We start from the raw sequence: 23,365 nt of genomic DNA, 5'->3' as shown, positions 1-23,365 counted from the left end.
CAGGAGACTGAGTTTTTTGTTTATTCTTTGAAGGCGTTTCTTGTTTGGATTTTCCTTTACCCTTCTTTTTACTTCCTTATTGCTGGGATTTTCCTTTTTTAGCTTGAACAACATTAACTTTGGATGTATTCACAAGCGTAGTAAGAGAGGGGCTTTGAGTGGTCATAAGAGGAGCATATTTTGGATTTGATTGACTAGATGGATTACTCACTGGTTGTTCACCAATCGAACCAATCATGCCATCAACATCATGTGATTGCATTAAAGGAGGGGGTGGAATAGTGTGAGATGGGCCCGAAGAATTAGGTATTTTTTGGTAGATTGTGCCTGATTGAGAATAAATTAAGTCTAAATATTGGGCACTTACAATAAATCTCTTTGGTAATGACTCCTCCCTTGGAAATATCCTTAGTTATAGTAGGTAGAAAAATTTGACAAACCATTCTACTAATAACTTATCCAAAATATAGGCTTTAACCAAATGACAATGACACCTACACTCATGTATATGATCGGATATTTGAGTAGAGACAAATTGTCGTAAAGAGGTCAAAAGTTTTGTATCAGTTTCTTAATGGATTAGTAACTGAAAATGGGTCAAAAAAACTATCTCCAATTCATTGAAGTTATTGAACCAAGCTCTAGGTAATTCAATATACCATTTTTTTTGCCATACCTATAAGAGTTCATTGAAAAAGATGCAAACTAATGGAATTCTCATTTAAGTGTTTTCAAGAACTCCATAAATGATAAGTCATGACATGGTTTGACAAATCTTCCCTAGTTTTTCCCTCGAATTTTAGAATATCACTCAATAATTTAGCTATAATAGATGGTCAGCAAGGAGAATGATAAACCAAATTATTGGTGAGCCAAGAGAGATCTGGTAAATCCAATGTTGCAATGAATGGAAACTACCTATTAAAGTATGATTGAGGGGGTTGGTAACTTTGTGGATAAAGATTAACTATTGGCAGAGTATATCCTGGGTAAGGTGGAATGAGTTGGGCCATAGGAATTTGTATTCCACTAGGGTAAGTAGTAATTTGAAAACCAAGATAGCCTAGACCACATTTCCCTGTTCTAGGAAAGCCTTGATAAGTTTAATTTGGAAGAGTCTAGCCTTAGATGTATTGACATTAATAAGGTTCGTGTGGTATGGTGGATGGTTGTACAAAAGGGACTTGTGGTATACCTTAAAAAGGTTGTTCAAATGGGATCTGGGTATACCCTGAACATGTTTTCCAGATGGAATTTGCAGCATTCCCTAAGAATGTTGACCGACTTGTACCTGAGGCATAGGCTGTCCAAATTGACTTGATGGGATTTGAGGTATATTTGAGTAGGTTGGGGAGAAGGGATTTGTGGTATCCCTTGTACTGGTTGATTAGTTTGAACTTGAGATGTGGCCTGAACAGGTTGATTAATAGGAAATTAAGGTATATCTTGGATAGGTTGACTAATAAGAACTTGAGCTATAGTCTAAATAGGTTTATAGGTAAAAAATTTAGTTTAAACCTAGCCAAGTTGACCAGAAGCAGCAAGCTTAACATTCCAAGGGGTATTATCTATTGCTATAAATGGGGTAGCAACAAGAAGAGCAATTGAAAAAGGCTAACCATCAGCATTAGATACTTGTTCTTTGAAGGCGTTTCTTGTTTGGATTTTCCATTACCCTTCTTTTTACTTCCTTATTGCTAGGATTTTCCTTTTTTAGCTTGAACAACATTAACTTTGGATGTATTCACAAGCGTAGTAAGAGAGGGGCTTTGAGTGGTCATAAGAGGAGCATATTTTGGATTTGATTGACTAGATGGATTACTCACTGGTTGTTCACCAATCGAACCAATCATGCCATCAACATCATGTGATTGCATTAAAGGAGGGAGTGGAATAGTGTGAGATGGGCCCGAAGAATTATGTATTTTTTGGTAGATTGTGCCTGATTGAGAATAAATTAAGTCTAAATATTGGGCACTTACAATAAATCTCTTTGGTAATGACTCCTCCCTTGGAAATATCCTTAGTTATAGTAGGTAGAAAAATTTGACAAACCATTCTACTAATAACTTATCCAAAATATAGGCTTTAACCAAATGACAACGACACCTACACTCATGTATATGATCGGATATTTGAGTAGAGACAAATTGTCGTAAAGAGGTCAAAAGTTTTGTATCAATTTCTTAATGGATTAGTAACTGAAAATGGGTCAAAAACACTATCTCCAATTCATTGAAGTTATTGAACCAAGCTCTAGGTAATTCAATATACCATTTTTTTTGCCATACCTATAAGAGTTCATTGAAAAAGATGCAAACTAATGGAATTCTCATTTAAGTGTTTTCAAGAACTCCATAAATGATAAGTCATGACATGGTTTGACAAATCTTCCCTAGGTTTTCCCTCGAATTTTAGAATATCACTCAATAATTTAGCTATAATAGATGGTCAGCAAGGAGAATGATAAACCAAATTATTGGTGAGCCAAGAGAGATCTGGTAAATCCAATGTTGCAATGAATGGAAACTACCTATTAAAGTATGATTGAGGGGGTTGGTAACTTTGTGGATAAACATTAACTATTGGCAAAGTATATCCTGGGTAAGGTGGAATGAGTTGGGCCATAGGCATTTGTATTCCACTAGGGTAAGTAGTAATTTGAAAACCAAGATAGCCTAGACCACATTTCCCTGTTCTAGGAAAGCCTTGATAAGTTGAATTTGGAAGAGTCTAGCCTTAGATGTATTGACATTAATAAGGTTCGTGTGGTATGGTGGATGGTTGTACAAAAGGGACTTGTGGTATACCTTAAAAAGGTTGTTCAAATGGGATCTGGGGTATGCCCTGAACATGTTTTCCAGATGGAATTTGCAACGTTCCCTAAGAATGTTGACCGACTTGTACCTGAGGCATAGGCTGTCCAAATTGACTTGATGGGATTTGAGGTATATTTGAGTAGGTTGGGGAGAAGGGATTTGTGGTATCCCTTGTACTGGTTGATTAGTTTGAACTTGAGATGTGGCCTGAACAGGTTGATTAATAGGAAATTAAGGTATATCTTGGATAGGTTGACTAGTAGGAACTTGAGCTATAGTCTAAATAGGTTTATAGGTAAAAAATTTAGTTTAAACCTAGCCAAGTTGACCAGAAGCAGCAAGCTTAACATTCCAAGGGGTATTATCTATTGCTATAAATGGGGTAGCAACAAGAAGAGCAATTGAAAAAGGCTAACCATCAGCATTAGATACTTTTTCAATGGATGAGGTCATACTAGCAATATGTCCGCCCACCACACCCCACCCCCCCCCAACCATATGGAGGTTAAGGAGTAAAAGGAGTCCATTTCCCCCCAATAGGAGGATACTCAGGGTAAGATGGAATAGATGGTTTTGGGTGTCCTAATCCACTAAGAAAGAATCCATATTGATTTTCCAAAAGATTTTGGGGTGAAAGAGGTTGAGCAAGTTGAATAGGTTGAATAGGTTGTGAAGCAATTGATAAAGAGAGAATAGATGGTATTGTAGATGAGGAAGTTAGTGGAGAATTCCAAGAGCTATTTAACGTTCCTAAAAATTTTCTAGACAATGACTGATATCTGATTGGTATTGATGAACCACCATAAATGTGATTTTTTGGTAAAATGGCAAACATAGAAGTGGCTATGACATTTGTTGATTCACTCATAATAATGGATACAATTTGGGTGGTTGTTGTTGACTCTATCATGGTTAACAAATGAGTGGGCATGTGAGCTTGCTAAGAAGAGTTCAAGAGAATATGTTGGGAGTAGGATCCCCCAAGGGAAGTTTTGGAGCTAAAAGCCCATGTTCGAGTTAAATTTTGTAATAAAATGGTAAAGTCTCTGCATTTTATGGTTGCGGAGCACGAAGGTGTTATGTGTCATAAAGGGTAGTCTACCCTTAGTTTTGTAAAGTAAATTCAGCTATAAGAGGTCTACCCATGGTCCATGGACTGTGGGATTGTATAAAAAGAGCTAATATCTAAGTAGTTATGGAGACACAGAATGATGAATAAGGTAAGAAAGTTGTAGCTCTAAAGTAAAAAGTCTAAGTCTTAGGTCGTAGCATAGGTAGAGGCTCTACAACTGAGTGCATAGAGGCCTATGGTAGAAGTTCACAGTTGAGTGCACAAACCCCTACAACTATGTGCACAGGGTGGAGAGAGTTTGTAAGCACTTGGAAGATATTAATAAAGAAATATATTCTGCAATTTCCGTGTCTTTGTTCTATTATTGCATCTTGATATGTTATGGATGAATTTCCTTTATTATGCTTATATGATGAGCGAATGAATACAAATACATTGTGTTAGAATCGGTCTGGTCATCCCTCCGTCAGAGATCAGAACTCTTTTTGCATTTCATGTTTAGGTGTCCCATCTCTCTCGATCAGTTGCATTTTGTTAGGAGCATGCCATAAATCTGACGGAAGGGCTTTTTTCATTTATTCCCCTCATGCTTTGCACTGTTGGCTCAGGTCTGTCCATAAAAATCAAGTCTTAAAAGTCATTTGTAGTCCTGTTTCAGTTTCTAGGTCATTACAGTCATTTTAGTCATTAGGTCTAGGGTTAGTCAATTTGGTCTTCAAACAAGGTCTAATAAAGCCAGTAGGCTAGAGGGAGGTTCTTGATAAGTTATTATTTCAAAGATTTTTATCGTCATATGGATGGATTATGACGTTTCTTCAAAACTCTGTTTTGAAGACAAGTCGACATTTCGTTTTTTGTAATAATTTACCAAAATTTTCAATTCTTGAATTCTCGAGGCGCAGCCCTGGTCTCCTTTGCCAAATCCCATGTCAGCTATTCCTGCAAAAATTTGCCAAGAAATTCATCATTTCAACCAAAAAATCAAGGAGGAAACAAAAAAGTCAGAGTTCTATTAATTGTCAAAAAGTGCCAAATTCAAAACATTACAAAATGGGTTTTGAAGAACCAAAAATCAAGCCAATGTCTTTATAAGGTTTTTCTATGAAGATGAATGTCATTCTGCATGCCAAGGTTGGAGAAAAGCATTTCAAAGCGAATTTGGGTGAGCAGTGCGTGTTTTGGAGAGAAATCGTTTGCAACTAACCAGCGTGGCGCACATAATAGGTGGCGCGGTGCACTGGAAGTGCGTGGTGCACTGGGAGTTTCCGCCCAGTGTTATTTTGAATGGGTGTGGTGCACAGGAAGCACGCGACGTATTGGGCTTTTGGCGTGGTGCTTACAGTCCAAAGCCTGATATTGCATGAAACTTCACCAATTTGCTCATTCCTTGCATGGATTTGCCAGGTAGGCTTGCTATCTTGATGTTGCATCAAATTTTATGATAAGAGATGGTGGTGTAAGGGTGATAAAGGTTGAAACAAAAATTCAAACCCTCTTTCTATAAACACAAACAAATTTGCTGCCAGGGTTTCAGAGCTCACAGTTTTGCCACCAAAATCATTTCTCCTTCCCCTTGTTCCCTTATCTTCACCAATCCCTAATTCCCTATCACCTAAATTCATTACTCCCTTCTCCTACATACTCTATCCCAAATCCTTCAACCTCACACCTCAAAACCTATACAATAATCCCAAACCCTAAACCCTATTCCCATACATCAATCCCTCAAACCCTCTCCCATATTTCCCTATTAAATTTCTCCCAATAATTCCCATTCCTCACTATTGTTTCCCCTTCCTAACAATCCCTAACAGTCCCTGTTGCATTTGTTTTTTCCCTTGGTGGCAGAATTTGAATACAACACCAAAAAGAGCAGTCCAAGTACAGTTTATATACAACAGTAGCTTTGTCTTCAAGGTATTTTGTACAACAGTCATGGCATCTGAGCATTCATCAGACTATGAGGTGGAAACCCAAAGTGACTCTCCCTTGGAAGAACAGGCACCCCGGAGGCCTCATAAAAGTGGCAGACATGTTAGGGAAGAACCAATCACCCTCACAGAATTGCAGGCCTGCCCTCTTGCTATGCAGTGTTTTCAGCATCAGTCATGCTATGAGTTTTGTCAAAAGGTGGCTAGTGTCCAATTTCATCATGAGTTGGCTCATCTTCTTGTGTTGCACTTGCACAGAGATCAAGCTATCTTTGCTGGTGTCACCTTCACGCTTACACCAGAATCTGTCTCATTAGCAACCGGTATACCGAACATTGGTGAACCATGGCACAAGAAACAAAAGATTGATCGGCAGCATTATGAGCCATACATTAAAACTATTTTCTTGAGGCAGCTCAAGAGAGTGTTCCCATTTCAGTATCTGAAAGATGAATATGCTCCACTAATGAGATTGATCATGAAATATTTCAGCTGCGAGGGACGGTTCTCTCGTCTTTATGCTTATCACATCAGGTTACTCATGCATTTCACCAGGGTACGGATGATGAACATTTCGTATTTCATTTGCCGGAACATAGAGAGGATGACCAGCTTTATACAACATAAAAACCCTCAGTAGCAACTTAACAGTGTCTATCATTTTTCTCTTATTAAGATTTTGGTGGTTCATCAGCTTGGACTACAGGGCATCACTTGGGATGATTTCATCTCTCCTGATTTATTCAGAGCTTCATAGGGAGTATCAGAGGTTAAGCATGAGGGTGAACCTTCTCATCAGTATGAGCACCATGAGACTGCTAGTGTGCCGGTATTCATCACATATCAGAGAGGCACCAGACATTTGTTTGCAGCGGCAAAGCGAGTGTTATCTCCACCTGGGGTGGAAGGGGCCTCGCTTCCTTCATCAGCATCACAAGTACAAGACAAAGGCAAGAGGCCAATGCAGGATGAGGGGCTTTCAGGTGAGCCATCAGGTGAACGAGAGACCGACTTCATTCTCCTTCATGATGATGATACAGATACAGGTCCACAAAGCGCCAAACTTAGAGAGATCATCTAGGAGCAGCAATCAGAGATCAAAGCCTTATCCCTTGACTTGGAGAGGGCTAAGTGGACCATGAAATACTTGGAGTAGAGGAACAAACAGCTTGAAGATCAGCAGGCAATCATGGAGCTACAGAACATCTGCGAGAATCGCCAAGCTGCACAAAGGAGAAGAGTTGAGCTCACGTCATTGGAGCAAGAAATTAATGAGGATCGGGAGGCCAATCTCGAGAGAGTTAACATGCACCTAGAGAGGCTATTGGACAAGGCCGACAAAGACCATGCACTACTGAGACACATGGCTTTCCACTACATGGCACGAAACAAGGTGTGCAAGGCCCGAATCAGGAATTTGAAGGCGAAATTGAGGAAGGCAATCAAGAAGCAAAAGAGGCAAAGGGAGCTTGATCATCTTTAGATATTGGCCGAAGCCTCTTTAGCCCAGCATAACACTTGATAAGGAAGCTCCAGCCCAAATTTCAAGAAATTTGGGGCATTTTTGGTATTTTTGTAAATTTTTGTGCAAAAAACAGGGTTTTTCTCCCTGTGCGCCGCGCCACGTGGCGTGCGCTTACGATAGGAGGCTCCAAATGCAAAAAAGTTTATAGTTTTGGATTTTTCATGAAAAATCATGACTGATGGTGCATGGCCAAGAAGTTTGGGAAAGTTTTGAGTCCTCAGGAGGTCAAAAACACCCTAAAAATGACCTCTCTGCCCCTAATTTCACACATAGGAAGCAGTCTTGGGAGATTGAGGTTTTGGAGGGGAAAATGGGCACCAAATTTAGAAATTCCACTTGGGTTGGAAAGTAGACAGGCAGGGATTTTCAACAAGCACACTTGGGCTCAATTGGGACTTCAGGAAGTGTCTCAAAATCAGCCTCAAAGTGGCGCGACGCACAGAGAAATTGGCGCGGCGCATAGAGGATATTTGCTCAATTTTTCACCTTCTAGCTCAGAAATTCGGCCAGTTTGACTAGTTTTGCTTTGTGATGTAATTTTTGATGTATCTTGGTGTAATTGGATGAACATGATGTAATTTTGGCATTTATTTACTTGTTCTAGAGGATTCATTCACTAAAAAGTGAAAATTTAATGAATGAATCAGTTTCCTAGCATATAGGGGTAAGTTGTTTGACTACCTAGATTTCAGTTCATTGTTTAGAATGAGTTCAAACAGCTCCTAGAATGATGAGCTCGACCCCTAGAGGCAAGGGAATGGGTTGGGCTAGTCTATATCATGTAATTCCTAAGTCATTTTCATGGTTGGACACTTGGGATTTTTTTGGCATATCATTGTACATTCTATCTCTGCATTTTTGGCTAACGAAAGACCAAGGTTTTGCAACACTATTTGGGATCCATGTGGCTTTATGTTTTGATGGTGTGCTTCTCTGAGTAACTGTAAGTTCATTAGTGTTATGTGTATCATTTTCCTACTTCTTCTTCTGAGTTCGAACAAATGAGTGATTAAGGTGGAATCCATTAACTGCTATGCTTTGCCTTTGAATTTGTTTAAATTTCCATGTTTTCATCTGTTTAAGGAGAATTCTTGAGACTATCTTGCTCTCCTTAGCTCCTCACCAGTCTGATCTATCCATCTCACTCACTTTAAAGCATCAAAATGATTCCCTTCCTTGCCCCAATCAGAACTCTGCAGAAACTGTGCCTCATCCTCGAGCCCAATTTTCCTTTCCCTGTTTCCAACACAAAATCCCCAAAAACTCAAATCAAATCCCTTGTACTTCATACCTAGCCTAAAATTAGCTTGTATTTCAGTCGTCTCAAGCCCCATCGATTGTCTTTTACCGAGATTGACCCAAAGAGAGCCATCTCCTGTCCTCGTAGGGCTAGCTACGAGGCTGAGCGTGGTTTGATGTGGACCTAGAACCTTGTCTTTTCAGCTTGAGACAAATCTAGGCTCTAACACATTGGATTACTGAACGCAATCAAGGATATCTATTTATGTGGTGTTAACTTTAATTATTTGATAAGATAAGAAAATCACTTATACTAATTAGGGAATCTGCACGGCACGTTGCCATAGCAGTGTAAAGTGATTGGGACCTACACATACCTACAGTACTATGGGCTTATCGAATGACATGCAATAAGTTGACTAGACAAACCCCCTTTAGGCTTGTCTATGGGGTTGAAGTGGTAATGTCTATGGAATATATCGTGACTAGTCTACGCATAATAGCGCTCATAGGTATGACGAATCGTGGAGCCTTGGAGGAAAGGCTTGCATAGCTAGATGAATTGGAGGAAGAATGAGTTCTAGTTCGATTTTACCAATAGGTTGAAAAGCAGCGAGAAAAGGCATGGCATGATCGACACATTAAGCTGCACTCATTTAGGGTAAATGACCTAGTTTTGTTATATGATAGTAAGTTTGATAAATTTATAGGGAAGTACAAGATCCACTGGTTAGGGCCTTATTTTACTAAGGAGATTACTAACAGAGGAGCGGTATAGATGGTCAAATTGAAATGATAACCCTTCCCTGGAAAGGTGAATGGAAATCGCTTGAAGCCATACATCGGCGGTCTGGCCATCTGACTAAATGAAGGTAGCATAGTCTTAGCGCTCCAAGCAGCTAAAAGGAGGTGCGAGACTATAAACTACACTGCTTGGGTTGGGGAGTTGCATAATTGGAGGATGGTGCAAAGCAAGGAAGTGTCACTGGGTCCACGGAAGCACAGAGGGAGCTGTGCTACCCAGTGAGAAATCACACAGGCTGGTTGGAAAGTGACCGTTATAGTTAGTGTTCATGAAAAGATAATAGAAGTGAGGCCAAATGGAGTGTGCGACCCCCATTTAAGACAAAATTTATGGCTCAAATCCTTGAAAATTTGCTGTCAATCTGGCATTAATGAACCAATTTTGGGGGGAATGGTCAGATTTGAATTCAAAATGTCGTATAAATTACAAGTGGCTATCTAGTAAGAAACACATGGCATTTTGAGTATTCAGCTGTTGAGCTCTTAGACACCTATGGACTAAGAATTCTTCAAGGCTTTCAAGCAGACTCCTGCATTTGCAAACTTGCCCGAGACATCGCAAACAGTGTTAGAGAGTGTTATGTCAGCAACCGTAGAGATTATAGATACCGAGCAAGTAGTAGAGGAGTCGGCACAGGAAATGGAAATAGAGGTAGAAGTTGTTGATCCGAAAGTAGCCGAATTATTGGAAGAGGTCCCTAAATCACCAAGAACACCGAGACGAAAGCCAACCCCAACTATGGAGAGTGTGAAGGACAAGAAGGGCAAGTACCCTACCATATTGATGCATGCATCGCCAAGAAGAAAGCCACCAAAGCCATCTACATAGGAGAAAGGCAAGGCTATAAACCTAGAACCAGAGCAGGAAGATATCTAAGACATCCCAATGGATGATGACGATGTGGGAATGGAAGTAGAGGAGGTTGAAACCCAGTGTGTAGACCCTATTACGTGGTCTCCAGAGTATGTACCTCCACGCAAGCCTAAGTCCAAGGTCCCAAAGAATATTGATGAGAGTAAGACTCCCGTGCAAACCCCTCTACTACCGGATGAAATTGCTTTCGACTATCTGCGTTTGGCACAGGTGCTAATACTAAAGCTCGAAGACTGAGACTTAGCGGGGCACGAGAAGTTCCCACACCTGGCGACCAAGTAGCTGATGTGTCGCATCATTGACACCAATACGAGAATGACCGCCTTGGAGCCACAGAGGTGGTTGAAGGGAGTAGAGAAGGTAGGATTTCTCAACCTACTCTGGGTGTCGCACTATAACCGTACCCAGGTGACATTTATGGTCATCAAACAGCTGTTGTGCTTGGTGCATGATGGGTGTCTATGGCTAGAGGAACCAATACCCATCACAGATATGTTGATTCACCGCATAACTTACCTTCCTTATACATGTGAGAATCTAAATGATCTTTGGCGATAAGGATGGTGAACAGGCTCTTGCAGAGTCAATGAAGGAAAATTTCAAGTTGGTGAAGAAGTCGCTTGGGTACACTATCTCCAGCATCTGTGACTCTGTTGTGAAGATAGAAACGTAGATCCTTGTAGGTAAGATGATGTGAAAGTGCTGTGTCGATGAGGTGTCAGTGTTTGTCATTGCACACACACAATAGTGCACAGAAGGAGTCCAGTTTGATTGGTCAGACTACCTTCGCAGAGAGTTCCTCGTGAATTCCCGCGAAGCACAAGAGCAAAGCAAGACATTCCACTACGTGTGGCTCTTATTTTCAATTGTGTTAGTAGCATGGGAGCTACCAGAGGATAACTAGTTCCCTTCAGTCACACCAGACCTCCCTGAACCATCGAAGTACGCTTCACTGTGTGCGACTAAGGTCGCATAGCGAGTTCGGGATAGAAAGATCTTTTGGATCTTGATGGAAATGAATATCATGATGGCCATCAATCATAAGCCACGATTGTCACCCATAACGTACACTAACCTCTAGAGCTATGCCAAGTTCAAAGCCGATTTTGATCAAGTATCTATTAGGGTGCAGAAGGACCCTGTGTAGAAGTGGTATGACTTGCCATATCTGGCCATGGATGATGCCATCAATGTGGTACTCGATCAATGGCTAGTGGAGTGGTGCACTACCACAAACTTGGTGGTGGGTGGAAGCAATTCTGTCACACAGAAGAAGAAGTAGGAGGCCAAGCTGAAGATGGCGCAACTAGTCGAAAAGAGGAAACTGCTGAGAAGGCCCAGGCGGAGCAGGTAGAAAAGTAGGCTGATAAGAAGAAAGGTTGAATAGAGCATGGCTCTAACAAATGCATGCGGTTGCCTTCACTTGAGATAGAAGAGGAAGAAATAGAACAACATGGAACAGACCCTCAGGACACGTCTACCCGCATTAAGTGCCCATGAGAGCTGGAGAAGGGAGGGTCTAGAAAGAAATCTAATGCAACCAAGACCTCGCTGAACCCTATCACATTGACGAAGGGTGACTTACATTATATCGGTGACACAGTCAGAGATGTCACTGTGGAGGCCCTGCATCAATTTAAGCAGAAGCAACAAATAATACTAGGGGTTATCCAGATCGGGTTGCAAGAGTTATAGACCCACGCATCATAGGTTGGTACGATGTCTACCAGCTTGGCCATCGGCACTTCAGAGGCTATCGAGATGTTGCGCATGAAGCCTTCCAGTGCGATAGTGCTGCCAGATGGAGCACTAACCACAGACAATGAAGCTGACAGTCCCACTATCAGTGCCTTGAAGGGAGTTGGGATGAACTTTGCAGCGCTTCCATGCGAAGCACTCCACCTCTTATAGGATGGAGTAATTGGAGAAATGAGGGCCCGAGAGCATCGCGCCCTCCAAGTGATCAGTCAACAGTGGATCAACAACAAATAGATGACCCTATAGAGAAATGTTTCCATTGCCGCTGAGATCGAGGCAACCAACCAGAGCAAGAAGATCATGCAGGTTGTTGAGGAGGCATGCAGAATGGTCCTAGAGTTGGCCATTCTAGAGGAGGAGCCAGTCGAGGTATGCATTCGTAAGTTGGCCATAGGGGTGCATGACACTCGGACTGAGATGGCACGATTTCAGCTGGAGTTGAACATGTAAATTACCGAGTTATAGTTGAGGTCCCAACCCTCCACACCACCAAAAGTAAAGGAATAGCAGGCAACCACTGTCATAGAGATAGTCACGGCGGTGGAAAGTGCAATAGCAAACTACACACAGTTGTTCGAGTAATCATTTTAGGTCCTGACAAGCTTGCAGGAGGACCCAAATGTACATAGGCTGGAGATGGAAGTACGCGAGCTACAACAACGTTATGATGAAGTTAAGGCACAGCGTGAACCGTCGTGCTAACACAAAGGCTAGACAAGTTGCAGGAGGCCAAGCAACTGAAGGAACAGGTGGATGCAACGCTGCACAAGGAAGCCCTGGTTGGAGGAAGCTTACGCAGTCATAGGAAATATTGAAGGCAAGCTTTAGACTCTAAAAGCGATGCAACAAAAGCTTCAGGCTGACAGTGCAGGAGCAGTGACTGAGAAGATAGTGGAAGATGTGAAGCAGGCAGAAGCTTAGTGCACGGTCGAGGTAGCGGTCATACGAGTTGAGCTGGATGGGCTTCACGCAAATATCTCTATGCCTACCGAGTGACTCGAGGGTGAGTCGTGATGTTTGTGTTGGGGACCTGTTGGGAGAAGGATCCCCCAAGGGAAGTTATGGTGCTAAAATCCCATGATTGAGTTAAATTTTGTAATAAATTGGTAAAGTCTCTACATTTTATGGTCATAGAGCACGAAGGTTTTATGTGTCATAAAGGGTAGCCTGCCCTTAGTTTTGTAAAGTAAAGTCGGCTGCAAGAGATCTACCCATGGTCTGCGGACCATGGAATTGTATAAAAAGAGATAAGCTCTAAGTAGTTTTGGAGACAGAGAATGATGAATAAGGTAAGAGAGTCGTAGCTCTGACGTAAGAAGTCTAAGTCTTGGGTCGTAGCATAGGTAGAGGCTCTACAGCTGAGTGCGTAGAGGCATAGGGTAGAAGTCTGCAACTGAGTACGTGGACCGCTACAGCTATGTGCGCAGCGTGGACAAAGTTTTTAAACACTTGGAAGATATTAATAAAGAAAGATATTCTACAATTTCTGTGTCTTTTTTCTATTATTGCATCTTGATATGTTATGTATGAATTTCCTTTATTATGCTTATATTATGCACGAATGAATACAAATACATTGGATAACTAAATGCGAGCAAGGATATATTGTTTACGCGGTGTTAACTTTAATTATTTGATAAGATAGGCAAATCATGTATACTAATTGGGGAATCTGCACACCACACTGCTATAGCAGCATTAAAGTACCTGAGCAGCCAGCTAGGTTTGCGCAAAGGTCGATCATACCCTTTCTCGGAGGTATTAAAGGACAAAATAAAGGGCTCGTCTTACAAGCCCTAGAGCGAAGAGACTTGTGCGAAGGCAAGGATAGAAGGAATCAAATGACATCACAACCATCTCAGGGTGCAGAAACTTGGTTCCAACATTGCCCCATATTGCTTCAGGTGAGACTTCAGTCTGCACTCCACAGGTTGATGCTAAAAGGGCCAATAGTGTAGGGATTTTTTTGGCTAATTAACGCTGAACTTGGGTCAGGGCCCCTTAAGCCAAAAAATAATTATACCAAGGATTGTGACAGGAAGGAGAATTATACCAAGGAATTTGACGTGATCAATTATGTGGCATGTCACTAGGAGGAACTTGATACAAAGGAGGAAAATATCAAATGAAAGGTATGCGAACAAGAGATTGATGGCTAGGACAATTTCTCTCAGTGATGTCTCAAATACTCAATAAACCAAGTAGAAGTAACTCGATTTCACCACTTGAAAAAAAGGTTCTGAATGAGATACAGGTAAAGGAGTAGAAGGATTAGGTTCTGAAGTTACAGTAACTCATGGTTCCTTAGGTTCCAAACTCTCAGTTTTAACTATTTTAGATCATAAAACTTCACTTTCAGTTGTTTGAGATTCAACCACCTGAGTCTCTAACTCACAAGTTTCAAAAGATGTTTTAGGGTAGGTAACTTTTGAGGTATCATGTTTAGTAGATTGCAATCATTTAGATTTATGATGTGTTGATTTACTAGGTGTCACCTCTAGGGGTAAACCTCGCATTCTAAGTGAACGATGATGATGATGTTGTTGTTCCATGGTTAATTAATTAGTTAAAGAAATATAAAATAAAAATAAAAGAGAGGAAACTAGGCATAGAGGATTACCATGTCACTGTGAACTGCAATATACCATTAAGTAAATCTAGGAAATCTCATTGAATGTTGTGTTCGGTGTATCATAGATGACAAGGTAGTCAACTTGGTTAACTATGGTGGGTTTACAACCTTATGGGGAATTCCTATATACCTAGATGTACGTGGAAGTGTAGTTTGTGGTACGGTTATGCTTTTTAATGCATAACCGTGCAATGGGAAAATTCCTATATACTCATCATACATGGAGAAATTTCCTATATACTTAAGGTTACATCGAAGAATAATCCTATATACTCCAAAGTACGTGGAAAAATGACTATCCCTAAGATGTAACACAAAATTTTAATGACAACTCCTACGTTTAGAGACGTTGGAACACATCTTCTAGCCTAAACCACTAAATGTGTTTTTTATGTTTCAAATGCTCCTTCAATTCATTGATAAATTTTAAAGTTTGTCTTGAATTAAGGTTTCGGTTTCAAGTGTAAAAGTGAATTCACCTGAACTCCTAAAATGCAACTAGCATGAGAGATCTTTTTTATTTGATGAAGATCTAACTAAAGGAAGGGAAGAGGTTTCAATTCAATCAATGCAGAAAACAAATCATCCAAACAAGGCCTTCAAAGACATTATTCCAAATAGAAAATTAATTTTTTCTCTTTTTCTTTTTTGAATTTTCAATGTAAAGAATATTGAAACTATAACCATATTACCAAAACAAAACAAAATCAATCAGATTACAATTGTGATATGAAATGTCATTTAAAGAATCAATAAATAAGCCAAATAATAACAAGCTCTAATTAACAAGAAAAAAACTGATTTCCTACCTGTTGTGGCCACAACCACCACCCTATCAAAACCTGCTCTGGTAGCAAATTTGAATGGGTCCCTTAGAAGTTTGATCTTTCATTTCTCCCAATGATATCCCTGCTACATGATTCATGGATAACACAGTCTATCCCTTCATTCATATCTTTCATCGGGACTTTTCTCAACCCTCATAATCATTCATGGTACATTTATGCCCACACATATAATCACCCCCCTCTCTTACTATGGTCATTTGTGGACTTAACCCACAAAACCTTTTATCACGGCTTTATCTTTGTTATAACACTTGTGTAATGGAAATACTCTACCCACACATATCCGCGCTCCCTCGGTCTCTGTAATTCCCTGAAGCATGCCTTCATCGCTTATCACAATCAGCGGATTTCTACAGTCATACATAAAGCGCAATGCGAATAGCGGACCTGCCGAGATTATCAAGCGTAATATATATATATATATATATATATATATATATATATATATATATTTGGCTCTGCTCCCCCCAATCGCATATTGCAATCGGCGGAGCCCTTGGCTTGCGCATAAGGTGTGATGCGATATAGTGAACCCCACGATAGGTATACGTCTCGGTGCATAATATTTTAAATCCAGCCTTGTGGTCGAATGTGGGTTTTCTCGTGTATTCTTATGTATTCCGATAAAATTTTGTGGTCTAGGTTTTCAAAGGAGAATCCGATAGGGGTGATTTCGCATGTGATTGCCCGCTGGAATGTGTGATTGCGACTCGACCACATCACACCCTTGGCTAAACTAGGGGCCGATTATTTCGTACTTGTTCCTTGTGATTTTATGAAATTTTTAATGAAGGCAACATTTGTGTTTTGCTTAAGAACTTCTGTTATATTTTTCATATTCATAACTAACATTAAATATCTCCATAGGCAAGGATCAAGATATGAGAGGCAAAATTGAAGCACTCATGGCAGCGCTGATCCCTCAAGATGTCATTTCCTCCAGATACACCTTAAAGCATGCGAGATGTGGGATGATGAGCACAGTGTCTTCAGTTTCCTTCAGGAAATGATAGGGAATAACGGCCATTCCATACAGGTGCAAAGAAACAACACGCAGTCATTCTCTTTTCCATCAACATCTATTCATTTCCCCAGGAAATGAAGTGCTCCAGGAGTTATGCCCTTTACGTGTCAGTGGTTACACCGACTGTCCTATGTCTGTATATTCTTATTTGTATATTGAAAAGAAAATGGGAGGTGAAAAGTTAAGGGAAGACCGAGGGTCATTTCCTGCTGCATAAATATTGCCCCTGGAGATGAGGGGAGGGCTTTTTTTTAGGACGAGAGAGAACAGTTCTGATTTATTATGAATAAAGAAGACTATTTGGGTCAAGAAGAAGCCTTTTTGGATTGATTTTCCTCTTCTTTCATGTGTTTAGAATCAGGATGTTGTTGCTGGCATGAATATACATGTGTTTTGTTTTGTGCATATTGATAACATACAGTTCATGATTAGTCTTGGTTATTCAAATATAATTAAATAGCATGGTTAACTCATGAAAGGTTGCTGATTCAAAACTTTGTTAAACATCAGTTGCAAGTGTTATTTGTATGGAAAGGAATGTTTATTCCTGTATAAGTAATTGAATTGCAATTAGGATTTAATACAACCTTGTTCTTATGTGAACCAGTAATTGATTCATTTGGACCTGGAATCTATATATGATGTTTAACCTATTTTTTGTTATGCTCTTGCAGGATAGATTAGAATAACTAGGATTAGCATAAGTAGTTAAAATTAGTGTAGATGGGATTTTATACTTATAGGTTAGTTGTTACTATTTGTTTATTTAATTGAAGTCTTCTTCCAGGAAGCAATCTGTCAACACATATAACAGTTTATGGGGTCCTTTAAAACCCATCGAAACTAGCCATTCCAAATGAAAGCAGATCTAATTGAGGTCTACAATCGGGCTAGTTCCCCTTGTTAGCATAGCGAACATTCACCCTGTGAACAAATTGGCACTAGAAGGAGGGCCTGAACCTCCATCCACAAATTTTTATGATTTCATCTATAAATGTTGTGCATGGACTTGAAAATATTAATGCATGGATCGTAAAGGTCGAAAAGATCCTTCCTCCCATTTGGAAAAGTCTCATTTCGAAGAATTAGAGATCCCTATAAGTCATGTGCTAAGTCATGTGCTTGGGTCACCCGAAGAAGAGACACTGTGGGAGTATCCTGTCACTCAGGAACAACCAGTCAAAGTACTTACTCAAGCTTACGCTTGCTCCCTCTCTCAGCTCCCCATCTTTCACTCTTTACCTCCAACAAATAAAAGAAAGCTAAGGATATGTTCCATAAACGAAGAGACATCTGAAGCCCCTTCTCTTAAAGATATTGTGCTAGAATCCTTTAATAGTATCGACACTCCTTGGGAAGAAATTCCTGAGGATACTCTCTTTGAAGGTAATCCTTGGCCTGATTTGGGAAATCCTAATAAAGAACGCCTCGAAGACACCTTCGATCAAAACCTCCCTATCCATAATATGGCTAAAGTTCCTCTTCTAGGTGGGAATCAACTTCAATCGGGTGGGAACCAACTCCCACCTTCCCCGAGAGTACTCCCTCCCTAGCTTGCTCAGAATGCCATAGTGGTACCTGGGCAGCAACATCCCTTAAACAAGAATTGAGAAAGAGTACTGCCTAAATTTGACCCTGAGCGAGGAGACATTGTTGATAGCCATATTCACTCTTTCTTCCTGGCCATGCGCATGTTGGGGGTAGCCAATGAAGATGTAGTATGTCACTTATTACCTTTCACTCTGATTGGTGCAGCCTCCACATGGTACTTTAGCTTGAGAATAGGATCGATCACCTCATGGGTCGCCTTTCAAGAGGCCATTTTAGACAAGTTTGGCGATGATAAAACACCTGCAGCCTTAGTTTTAGAACTATCCAGTTTGAAAATAGAAACCTAAGAAAAGGTCAAGGATTTTAACATCCAGTTCAACACTTTGTTTAATAGAATCGCGGCTAATGCTAGACCTACTGAGGAGGTGCTCATGGAATTCTACATCACTACTCTCCCTGTCCCTACTGCGATGCGGGTCAAGAGGAGTAACACACAAACCTTACAAGGAGATATCGATGAAGCGATAAAAGTCGAGAATGAAATGATCATTCTCATAGCATGTCATCATACAACCGAAGGAAAGAAAGCCTCTCAATCATCCAAGAAGAAAAATGGGAATGATAGCAAAGGGGTTGAAATCAAAGAAAAGGATACCACAGATGTGGAAGGTTTGCATTGGATCATTACAAAATTGACAAACACAGTGATCGATATGAAAAGGAATTCTAGAGAGAGTACAAGTGGGAATGGAGGAGATTATAACAACAGAAAACCTTGCAAACCTTTCTATCATAAGAAGATAGAAGGTGGTCATGATAAAATTGCATTTCCTACTCCACCCAATGAAGGGAATTTAAATATGGAAGAGTTGTCTCTTATCGAATTGCTCCTTAACAATGAAGAACCTATAGTGGAGCTCGAGCCAGAATAAGAAAATGAGGAAGAATACCAAGTAGAAGAGCCCTTGGAGGAAGAATCTCAAATCAATGTATTGTGGGGTTTCTATACAAATGAGAACGATGACAACGAAGGAGATAGTACGACATAAATCCACACTAATGGAATCCACACGCAAAGTAAGGGGCCACTTGTGGGCGTGATGAAGCCTGTAGAGCGAACAAAGAAAGATGTCCGCCCTTTGAAGGCATTCGCTCCCAAAGTTCCTGTTGAGAAGGGTAGACCTGGTGGTGATGCCAAGAGTACTCCAATTGTGAACTGTCAATAGAAAGATAATACATCTCCGACTACAACGAAGGCGACTCAAAATGGTAAACTCCCACCTAAGAATAGAAAAATAGGTATGTTCAGTCTGCCCTACCCTGTTTATAACATTGATTACAATATTGTGGATGATCTTAAGAAATCTCGAGCTAATATCAGATACTTTGATTTGCTAAAATTAACATATCAAAGAGATTTTCTCCTGAATCCTAAGAATGAACGAAATTGCAAAACTCCCACCAATCCAAGTAGTCAAATGAGAACTTCAGCATCCAGACTCGTTATTACCTCCAGTACATACCAAAAGCCACTAGCCATGGAAGCCACTCTGTCAAAAATAAATCAAGCACCCCAAGATGTTAGTGTAGCCATGATAGGAAGGAAATCAAAATCCATGACTCCGCCTTTCCTTATCACATTTTAAATCTTCAACATGAATGTACACAATTGCTTGGTAGATTCCAGTGCCTCGTCCACTGTTATGCCTTACGTTGTTGCTAAAATACTTCACGCGATACCCAATAAAACTGGAACTCAAATCATGCAATTGGATGGGAAAAATGTGAAAGTAATTGGGGAATTGAAAGATGTATTGATTTGGATGGCTACTAAACCAAAATACACACAAGTCATTGATATAGCTGTAGTCGACATACCCAATCCTTATGGAATGCTGCTTAGTAGGGACTGGTCAGTAAAACTGAATGGATATTTCTCAACTGATTAGTCCCATCTCTTGCTGCCTCAGAAGGGAAAAGGTTGTATGCTGAGGGTTGATCAAGAAAGATACATGAAGTATGTGGTGACAGAACTAAATGGCCCTAATGAACCTATAATGTTCACCAACTCTATCCTTGGGAATTATGGTTTTGACATTTGTGCCATCGAAACTTGTTTCGGATAATTCTATGCAGAGACAATTGGAGAAACTGTGACAAACACACAGTTGGAAGCTCTCCCCTGCAATCCAACTGATGAATTATCCTGTATTATAGTAGATGGTAGGACTAATTTCATAAAAAGCAGTTCAATTGATGTAACATTAGATTCTATATTTTGAAAACTCTATTTTGATGGCTCTAACTGCCTTGAAGGTGCTGGTGCTGGGAGCATTCTCATTGACCCGCAAGGGAACCAACATCTGATGGCCATTTATTTGGAGTTCGCATGCACCAACAACATGACAGAATATGAAGGCTTACTGTAGGGATTGAAGAAAACCATTGATATGAAGGTGAAAAATCTTAAAGTTTTTGGTGACTCATAGATAATCGTCGACCAGGTAAGGAAAAGGATACATTGCAATTCGCCACACCTGGTATGATACCAACATGAGGTATGAAGCTTAATTGACAATTTTGATTCTTTTAATATCAGATACATACCTCGAGGGAAAAATTGAGATGCCGATCCGATGGCTAATATGGTTTCAAAACTTTTGCCCGATCTTATATTAAACAAGAATAAATATTATGTTGAATTGATTTTCAAACCATCTGTGCATGATAACATCTCAAATTGGCAGGTGTTCAAAGATGACAAGAAAATCCTTGAGTTCCTGCACTGCGAGAAGACATTCAAAAATGCAGTTATTGATGAAAAAGAGCATGATAGGCTTATGAATGAGAGGGAAGATGAGGAAAAAGATCAGTCCAATATAATTCCCAATTCAATTGTCAAGATGGAGCACTTGTATGACCTACATGATAAATTCAGGAATCCAACTAACTACAAAAAGCATTACTCATCCATGAAGTATGAATCGGTCAACCTTGGAACTAAAGAAGACCTAAAAACTGTTAATTTGGGCTTGGGGTGCTCTCTACAAGAAAAGGCTGCATTTTTCAAACTGTTTAAAGAATACAAGGATGTCTTTGCATGGACATATTGTGACTTAAAAAACTTTGATACCAGCGTTATGCAACATGTAATTCCTTTGGAAAAGGAGGCTAAGCCCTACCAACAAAAGCTTTGTAAGATGCATCCAAGCCTAGAACCATTCGTGAAAAAAGAATTAAACAAAATGATGGATGCCAAAATCATTTTTCCTATCAGGCACACCCACTGGGTAGCCAATCTCATGCCAATAAGAAAGAAAAATGGAAACATCATGTTATGTATCGATTTCAGAAACCTGAACAAAGCATCACAGAAAGATAATTATCTTATCCCTTCTATGGAACACATTCATTAGTTCGTTTCTGGGTTTGAAATGTTGTCCTATTAGATGGATTTTCAAGATATAATCAAGTGTTGGTGGCGAATGGAGATCAGCTCAAGACATCCTTCAACACTAAATGGGGCACTTATGCATATCGTAAAATGCCTTTTGGACTTATTAATGCAGGCGCCACATTCTAGAGAGCTATGGACATTCCGAGGATTGATTAACTGATCAGTAGTAGTATACATGGATGACATTACTGTGTATTCGTATCACAAAAGGGATCATATCTATCACCTGAAACAAATTTCCGAAAGATGTCGAAGGTATGGAATATTGTTGAATCCCAAGAAGAGAATTTTTGTAGTTACAGAAGGGAAAATACTGGGTCACATCCTCTCTAAAGAAGGGATTGATATCAATCCCAAAAGAATAGAGACCATCATGAGAATACAACCCCTTGCAAATAAAAAGGCAATGCAATCTTTCTTCAGGAAAAATAATTTCGTTAGGAAATTCATTTCAGGTTTCGTAGAAATAGTGCGTCCCATGTAGCTAATGATGAAGAAAAGTGTTGTGTATAGGTGCAGCGATGACGCCAAGAAATCATTTCAGCAAATCAAGGAGGCCATCGCGGAAGCTCTTGCTTTGGTCAGCCAAAATTTCGACAAGGAATTCTTTTTGTACATTTTTTCTTCTGTTGTTTCATATGTCGCAATCCTCACTCAAAAAAATGATGAAGGAAATGAAGTCCCTATTTCTTATATGAGATCTAATCTTCAGGGAGCAGAACTAAACTACCCAAATGTGGAGAAACAAGGCTTTGCAGTTTTTAGAGCCATAAAACACTTTCGCCCTTATTTATTAAAGGCCACTACTAAAGTAATCGCTCCCCATTCTACCGTAAGAGCCCTCTTCATGCATAAAGAAATGGGTGAATGGAGAGGGAATTGGATAACTACACTTCAAGAATTTGACCTCGAGATTAAGCCAACAAAGATAGTTAGAGGGCAGGGATTATATAGGCTAGCAGTAGAAGCCTTGGCAGATAAAGAAGGGGCGTCCAAAGAACCAGAAATGCAGAGCATGAAAAATGCACAAGTAGAAGTCAAGGAGGAGCCATTATGGATTAATGAGACGCTGATGTATGACTGCAAAATGTCAGAAGCCCTTTTTGATCCTAAGTTGTGGTATTATGACATACACTTTTATCTAACACGGGGAACATGTCGTGAACACATGGATGCATCACGAAGGAGAGCGCCTAGGTTGAAATCTAATCAATATCACATGGCCAATGAAACATTATATAGAAAAATTTATGATGGAATCTGGCTAAGGTATTTGGAAAGGGATGATGTTGATTATGTCTTAAAAGAAATGCATGCCAGCCCAGCAGGTGGTCATTATGGCTGAGAGACCACTACTCACAAAATATTAAGAGCTAGATATTATTGGCCCACATTGTTCAAAGACTCGCATGCCTATGCTCAGAAATGCAAGGTATGTCAAACTACCTCAGGACAAGAAAGGAAGCCAGTCGTTCCCCTCAGGCCCATTATGATCTATCACCCATTCCAGTAATGGGGCCTAGATGTCATAGGCGAGATCACTTTGAACTCCTCATAGCAGCATAAGTATATACTCATGGTGACCGACTACTTTACTAGATGGACCAAAGCCATCCCTCTCTAGAAGGTAAACGAAGGCGAGGTAATATTATTTATTGAGAAATTTATTATCAGCATGTTTGGCATCCCTGACGCTCTCATATTTGACAATTCTTCTTACTTTTCATCACTGAAATTGACTGAATTTGCTATCGATAAATCAATTCACATAAGGTATGCATCAAACTATTACCCCCAAGGAAATGGAGTTGCAGAGTCCTCAAATAAAAAC

Source organism: Pinus tabuliformis, chromosome 7, assembly GCF_031772625.1.
Source record: "Pinus tabuliformis cultivar Carrire ecotype Pingquan chromosome 7, CPIR1, whole genome shotgun sequence".
In the NCBI taxonomy this organism is placed as follows: Eukaryota; Viridiplantae; Streptophyta; class Pinopsida; order Pinales; family Pinaceae; genus Pinus; species Pinus tabuliformis.
Note: the sequence above shows the minus strand (reverse complement) of the source record.